This window comes from Mytilus californianus, unplaced genomic scaffold (genome assembly GCF_021869535.1).
Source record: "Mytilus californianus isolate M0D057914Y unplaced genomic scaffold, xbMytCali1.0.p SCAF_10, whole genome shotgun sequence".
Lineage (NCBI taxonomy): Eukaryota > Metazoa > Mollusca > Bivalvia > Mytilida > Mytilidae > Mytilus > Mytilus californianus.
The window spans coordinates 16869707-16878396 of record NW_026262582.1 but is presented as its reverse complement, the minus strand read 5'-3'; positions in this window follow the sequence as shown (position 1 = coordinate 16878396).

The window sequence follows — 8690 nt, the reverse complement described above, 5'->3', positions numbered from 1 at the left end:
AAAGATTGAGCAACACGAACCCCACCAAAAACTGGTGGCGATCTCATGTGCTCCGGAAGGGTTACCAAATCTTATCAAGATAAGACATACGACAACTCCTGACGATGCGCCTGACATGGAACACGCAAATAAAAATAAGGCGGGTTAAAATATATTTTTTTTTTAGATTTAAACATTTCCTTTTTTTTTCTTGATCAGGATATGTCGGTCCTAGGGTAAACAAAGTTTCGGCCACATATAGAATAAAAGCATGTTTGATTTTTATACTGAAATCGACTTAATCAACATGAATATCAAAAGTAATTTGAAATTCTCTCATTTCTTTATATGGTCAGAAATGAATTGCCATTATTCTTATCATCGGCAATTTGGATTAACAGTATTCTTTTTTTTTTTTTTTTTTGCTTTCTGTTATATTTGAACCGCTGAAGTCAGCATCAAAAAATAAATTGAAATTATTCTTATTATCAGCAATTTGTATTACAGTATGTTTTTTTCTTGTTATATAAAATATAAGCACAAATATGAAAAAAAACATCAATATTTAAATTAAAAGGGTGTTGTTTTTAAAGAAAAAAAAAGAAAAAAATTTGATTTCATGGGGAAGAAAAATGAATAATCTGCTGCAGCACTGGCCAAAACAAATATTTGGTTTTATCAAACTATGGGGGAAATATTTGGGATTACACCTTTTACTTTCTGTTCCTTGAAAAAATAATTCTGGTTCGACTTGCTATAAAACAATGATTTGGCTTGATTGCTGTTGAGAAAAAAATTTAGAATGTGACCATCTGTTGAAAAACAACTTTTAAACTAATAAATAAAAGCACATACCCTTCCTTTTGAAGTTAATTGGTTGTTCCTTAAGCATACAGTGTCCAAAAATCAAAGACCTATGAACAACTTAAAAATGTGATCAAAAGCCAACTGTTAAATATTTTACAGTGTTTTGAATATATATAATGAAAATTGAATTGATTTATATACTATATACTTTTATTCACACCATCACCCATGCAAAAAAAATATCATATGCTGTATCAGCATAAATCACGACATGATCAGTTCAAATAATTCGAGTAGGCGTAGCTTGACTAATTGCTATGTTTACTACTACGAATGGATTTAACATAAATAAACTTTTTTTAAATTTAATTTCTTTTCATTTGATACAGCCTCATGGTCATACAGGTACGACTCAGAACCGTCAAAACTAGTGTATCTCAATATATATGTTTAAATAGTTCTGATCAGTTGGATAATTTTGATAAACCTCATGTTGAATACATTTGTATCGTAGCCAAATCTTTTGAAGTCAGTGTATTCCATCTTGATCTACTATCAAGCACTAAACATTGATAATTCACAGACATATTCATTGGAACTTAAGACTCAACATTTTTCTTTTACATAGTGTATTCTACAAAACAACTCCGTCAACTACAGCACGTATCCACTCTATAGATTGTCCAACCATCAAAGTTTAAAATATATCGGTATACATATACCTTTCTTATGGATGCCACACGTGGAGCAGGATCTGCTTACCCTTTCGGGGTACCGGAGATCACCCACGGTTTTTCTTATGCGGTTAGTGTTGCCAAGTCTTTAGTTTTCTATGTTGGGTTTATATATCGCTGTTTGTCTTTTAATCGTTTTTCGTTTTTTGCCATGGCATTGTCAGTTTGTTTTTTACTCATTAGTTTTAATATTCCTATGGTATCCCTTCTCTCTTTTGTGTAAGTTCAGTTCTATATTTAATCGTGTTTTTTCTATACTCCCACTGCCTTACATTACACAAAGAAAATTGTACAAATATAAAATTGCTGAAAGTAAAATGTTAAGAAAACGAAAGGCTTTCAATATTACGTGTTAGACGGGAGCGTGTTTGTTTAAGTAAATTGTTTGATTCTAAATTTCTTTAAAAAAATGTTTCAGAAGGTTAGTGAGTAAGCAGTTTGCTTCCAATCTAGAAAGAAAAATAAGAGAACGTTGATTTAAAAAAAAACATGTCAGAAGAAAATCAAACAAGGCATCTGGAAAGAGAAAGGGTATCACCATTTGTGTTTTTTTTTTTTTTTTTTTTTTTATATTATGTTTTTTCCCTCCAACACACGCCGTTCTTAGTGCTCGGTTATTTAGCCAATGAATTAAGACATTGGATTATGACAAATACAGACTATCAATATTTCATGCACAACTACATCAGTCAGAAGTCAGAAATGTTTTACACTTAAAAAGTCTGCTGAATATAAGGGGCTGGATGGGGGTCCTTCATTTCTGTATTCTTTAATTTTTTAGGTAACTTTTCTCTATTCTTTATACTTTTTGTACCTTATTCTCTATTCTCTATGTTTTAGCACCCCATTATTCTCTATTTTTGTTTACCTATTTATTTCTATATGTTTTATTTTGTTGGCGCGTTTTTGTATAGTTTTGGTCCATTATTCTCTATTCTGTAAACCCCCATATATTTCATGTAAAACCACATGTTAAAATAAATGTCAAAAATTTATTTAATGTACAATCTTGATGACTTTGTTTTATTTTTAAACTCATAATTGTGTTAAGGTTTTGAAATTTGTTTTATATTTGTTTTGACGTATCATTGTTGAGAAGTCATTATTGTTATTGATCCCTTTACATGAAATGCACCCATAAATTTTGCGTGCATTTATTAAAATATATCCTTCAAGAGTACTTTATTTAAAAGTATCATACAAATATTTGAAAATCATTGCTATTATCTGCAGTTATTCTATATTTACTGGTAAACAATTCCTTTAAATCAGAAATTACTTAAGGATAAGTTTTTTTTAAATGTGTATATGGACTATTGTTAGTGGTAAAACACTTTTGTTCTCTGTGTATAATACTACATATTAAGCAATGACCATTTGAAAATTTAAGGTGATGAAAAAAGCAAATTTTCTCTGCAGTTAACGTTGCAGACGTAAAATGTTTAAATCTACATTAAATGCCAATCTGCCTAAGAATCAGGCAGTGGTGAAAACATGACGAACAAAAACCCACTCTAGTTGACATTAATATATGTTCAAAATTTATAAAGGTGCACGAATATAACATTCGTTTCCTTTTCCTGTTCTGGTAATTCAAGATATAATTTGGTTGAAATGCACTAGAAATAAACAATTAGGGGGAGCTAACTAAATAATTTGCTATCATTCTAACCAAAATGTATCTAGAGATTTCTCGAATTACCAGACAAGCAGAAATGAAACACCTACAATTTCTAACTCAGGATGAGGGTAACTTCAAAATAGGATGGTTAGGTCGGTGGGTTTTTTTCGGCCATGTTTTGATTTTTTCATAGGCTACGCGTACCCACATCCAGTTTTATAATAAAATGCCATCGGATCGGGAATGAAACGTGAAATATATACGGAATTTGTCGCAATTAGTGAATAAATTGATTAAAACTACTTAGAATTTTTATAAATATTTATATATAGGTAAGTGAACAGTTTTTCTCAGTAAATAAATATTCTTAAAATGGAAGAGAGTGATATACACGTGGGGAAGACGAAAGAAGAGAGAATCATGCAAATGGATATGTATCAAATGTCAAAAAAAACCTACATGATCAGGACTCTTTGGCCTGTGATTGTTGTTTCGACTGGCAACATTCGAAATGTGCAGGGTTGAAATATGTGCCAAAACAATCATATTGGATATGTATATTTTAATATATATATTTAATAAGTCTTAATTAGTTTCATGAATCTTTTATAATTGGTTTAATTTGACATTAATCATATGGCAAAATTTGGGGTAATTTGCAATTTGCATAGCGGCCATTTTGCCTTATCATGACGGCAGCCATTGCAATAGGATTATATAAGCCCCTTAAATAAAAATGCCAATATGCCAATACCTATCTCGAATGAACAATTTGTTCGCATAAAGGTTAATTGTACATGTTTTTATGCTTCTGTGGTATTCGTTGGTAATAAGCCAGACCCTGCCGGAAGTTGCCCGATCCCATGATGCCTTCTCTCTCTTTCCGGTAAACCAAAGTCAAGACGACAGTAACGAAATTCTACCAGAAAGCCATCCAAGTGATTAACGCCAAGAAACGTCTTGGGTAAGTTCATATATTTACTCGGGATCACAACATTGGCGCTGCGAGCACTAATTTGCGTGGTGATTTGCAATTTAGGGCTCATTTTGTGAGTTGAGGCGTTCGCTTGAGGTTCGCTTCAACAGAATTTCCCGCGGTAAAGGATTCGGGGGAAACCTTTGCCGATCGTTTTTTGTTGTGTAATACTCTGGGAGAGCATATTACATAACATCAAAGGGGTTTTGCAGCGCGGTAGAACCCCTGTTTTTTGCGTAGTATTGAGTATTTGTTGTTTTTTTGTATTTTCAAGACGACTTGGATCACGTGACCTGGGAGGAACGGGGAACCAGTCGTGTTGTTATTGTTCTGTTTACCTCTGATAACTGCAGACCAGAAGGACGGGTTACCAGTCGTATTATTGTTCTGTTCGCTTCCGCTACTAACCGCAGACCAGAAGGACGGGTTACCCATAGCGGAAGTATTTGTTATTCAATAAAATAAAATAAAATAAAAACATCTGTATTATTAAAAGTGTTGGTTGTTGTTGTTTATTGATAAATAAATAAACTTTGTTGAAAATCAGTGTTAATTGTTTACAGTTACAATGTCCATTATAAACATAAACACTTGTAGCTTTCAAGAGTTACTTCAGCTCCCAGGTATAGGAATTAAAACTGGGGAGCAAATTATGGACATAAGGGAGGGCAAGGGCTTTGTGACTGAGTCAGACCTAGCCACAATTTCCCATCTACGAGTGACAATGGCCCTCTTGTCCAGACTTGACTTCAATCAAAATGGGGGTGGCCAAAATAGTGGGCCACCACCTGAGGCCCAAGGCAGGCATAATGAAATGCTGAACAGGGTTAACACACTAGTAGATGGGGGACACGTTGCCTCACAAAGCACCCCATCACGGGTACATGTCCCATCAGCATTTAACCAAGAGGCATGGCATCAGGGGCAAAGTCCTGGGCCCTGGGATGGGCCCAGTCAGATGGACTCTGCCTTTCTTGAGTGTAGCCCATATCCCGGGGATGCTGGAGCTAGACCTAAGACCCCCGAAAATTGGGATGGGGGATACAGGCAACAAATTACAAAAAATGAGTCGAGTCAACCCATGATGGGTGACCCGAACCAAGGTAATCCCCAACATCAAGGGAGTAGTATTAAGACCAAACAGCACTGGCCAGGGGAAGCCAGTGCATGGGACAAAACCGTCCCAACCAAAAGGGGCGCACCTTCATACCCCATGGGTCACACGAGCAACTATGCAGGTCAGGGGTCAGCACCCTGTACCCAACCAGCTCACACTGGTGGGGGACAGTATGAAACACCCCGCAGTAGGTATGGCAAGTGGCAAGACAACAGGGGTGAGGACCAAAGGCGGACCCCTGCCTGTGCCTATGGGGATAGGCAATCCCATAATCCGTACAACCAAGGGTATACACCGGTGCCCCCACAAGGGGTCACCACCGGGGGGAGCTACGGGCAACATGCTTACCCAATGCCACACAATGAGGATAGGCCCAGGGAAAACATAAGGGGACCTGACAGCAGAGGTGGGGCACGAGCAACTTTAGGTGCAGTCTCTAAAGTTAGCAATGCCCCAAAAAATATTAAGTATGACGGGAAGGGCAACTGGCAGGCCTTTTTCACAAAATTTGCAAGGTACGCAGAGGTTTGTGAATGGGGTCCGCAGGAATGTAAAGACCAACTTTGCTGGTGCCTTGAGGGGAAGGCCAGCGAGTATTATGCCCTCATAACGGAAAGAGACAGGGAGGTGAGTTATAAGGAGCTTGTGGAGAAGCTCCACAAGCGCTTTGGTTTCAAGGCACTCCCTGAGACCGCCCGGGTCCAGTTCAACAATGCCCGGCAAGCCCCTGAGGAGTCTCTCGAGGACTGGGCTGATCGGGCGTTGTCCTTGGCCACCAGGGCCTTTAGAAACCTCCCTGATGACTATATGTATGAGCAGGCCGTAATGCGGCTGTGCCAGGGTAAAGAGTTGGGGGTGCAAGTCTCAAATCTCCAGCCCCAAAGCATAGAGGAGGCCGTAGATAAAATACGGCTATTCCAGCACAATACCCAGGCAATATATGGGAAGCCAACTAGGCGTGAGGTTAGGCAGGTAATGGGTGGCCGGTATGACGACCACCCAGAGGTGTTCCACGAGTACCAGGTACCGCAGTTAAGGGCTACTATGGCCCCTGAGAGGGCCCCAGCGAGTACTTGGAAAAGTGAATTGGAAAAGACCAATAAAAAATTTGAAAATAAGTTGGGTCAAGTGCATGAAAAATTGGATGACATGATGGACCAATTTAGGAAACTCCTCACTCGCCCTCTGGCAAGAAGCCCCTCACCGGGCGGACGGCCAGCAACAGGAGAATGTTTCCTCTGTGGGGAGAGAGGACATTTCAAACGGGACTGCCCAAAATTTAGGGGAAGGTCACAATCAAGAAGCCCATCCCCATATCGAGGGTCTGGGCGGGAAAGTGTATGTTATCACTGCTATAAGCCTGGGCATATTCGAAATGAGTGCCCAGATCTGCGGTCTAAAGAGAGAACTGTCACTTTTGCTGACCAAACTCGTACAACACCAAATTCGTTAAACTCCAACGGGGCAGCTCCACAGGTCAGAGCAAGCCCCCAAAAATAGAGTTTGGCCTGTCAACAGATGTGCAGTTTAGGGATCAAAATGTGGGGGAAGTGACCTTGGGATATCATGGTCCAGAATCAGTTTGTCAGGGGAAAGAGGTAATGCCCATAAAAATACAAGAGGCAGAGGGAGTGTTATCATTAGAGTCTGGAGGGGAGGGCACCCTGGACACAGAGTCGGAAGTGGAGGGCACCCAGGACCCAGAGTCTGTAAATAACCTAGCGTCTGAGTGCCCATTAGAGGATAAGGAGAATGCTTCCTCCGATTCAGAGGAGGAAGTCATTCAAGACCATGGAGTTGACCGTCACTTGTCAAAAACACTGATATATGTGTTGCGGCATGGTGCCAGTAAATGGGGACTCAAGGTTCTCCCTGGGGGATTTGTGTATGTTGATGAGCTCCTGTCTAGGCACCCAGGGTTGTCGGGGTACACCCTTAAGGAGCTCACCCGTTTGGTTGGGGTAGACGTGGACAAACGTTTAGAGAGGGACCAAGATCATGGTTGGTGGAAAATAAAGGCAAACCAGGGGCATTCCATTGAAGTGGGATCTTTTGGTATGCCCTCAGTAGAGGAAAACACTGTTGCCCATGCCTACCACTACACAACCATGCTTGCCTGGGGGGATATAGAAGAGGAAGGATTGAGACGGATGAATAGGCAGCACATTCATCTATGGAGTGAGGTACCCCCCACCTTCAAGCCTCATTTGGAAGTACAGATAATGATAGATGTACCAAGGGCTAAGGCCGAGGGTTACGAGTTCTTTTGGGCACCCAGTAGGGCTATATTATGCCCGGGTAACCAGGCTGGAGTCCTGCCCGGCAAGTTCTTTATGGGGGTTCTTCATCTAGACTCTGGAGAACAAATCAAATTTGGACGCCCTATTGTTCAGTCAGTGCTTACCAAAGATCAGGGGGACCCTGGGGGTGAGGAGAGGGGAGAAATACCAGGGAGCTTATGGTTTGAACGCGAAGATACAAGCCCGGCAGCAGTAACTATGGCCAGTTATGGAGAACCCCAGGGTAACTGGGACTCCACTGAAGGCCATAGCCCTCTCAGGGCGGTAAGAACCATTGATAATGACCTAGAAAATAATGAGGAAACCCATAACAGTGGGGCCTCCTCTTCAGAGGGGGAAGCAGACACCACATTAGTGGATGAGGAGAACGATTGTGAGATAGTCACTGTCTGTCAGCTCCGTTCCGGAACGGTATTTAGGGTACCCATTAAAGTTCAGGGGCAGAGTTTGTTTGCCGTAGTGGACACTGCGGCAGAAGTGACCCTTATATCAGAAGAGGTATACAGGTCCCTAAAATCTGTCCCACCCATCCTCAGGGAAGTCATCATGAATACAGCAGGAAAGGGGATGCAAATGAACGGGTATGTTGTCGGGCCCGTGAATTTGGAACTGGGTTCCAAGCTTATACAGACAAATCTGTACGTGGCCCCTATAGAGGACGACATGCTGTTGGGTTTTGACTTATTAAGGGCACATTGTATCGACTTACAAATGTCCGATGGACAGCTGCGGGTAGGGGACGAGGTCATACCCATGACTATGGGCAGGCACCCAGGGTAGCTAATGTGACAATACGTAATAAAATTACGGTGCCGCCCAATTCAGTGATGAAGCTCAGCTGTCAGGTCAACTGCGAAATGCCAAGTTACATTGTCGAGGCAGGCAGTCACTCTGGTCGTTTGGTTCCCCGCACTTTACATGCAGGGGGGAGCCAACCAGTAGTGTGTCTGATAAATACTTCAGATAAGCATGTACATGTGCATCAGGGGGAATTAATTGCCCAGGCAGTAGAGGTGGAGCCCATAGAGGTCCCCACAAAGGTACGAGTAGTAGGTACAGGGGTGGGTACTGGCTCAACAGAGTCGGACCAGGGAGTCCCAGAGCATCTCAGGGACCTCTTTGATCGCTCCAAGGCACTACTGGGAAGCCAAGAGCA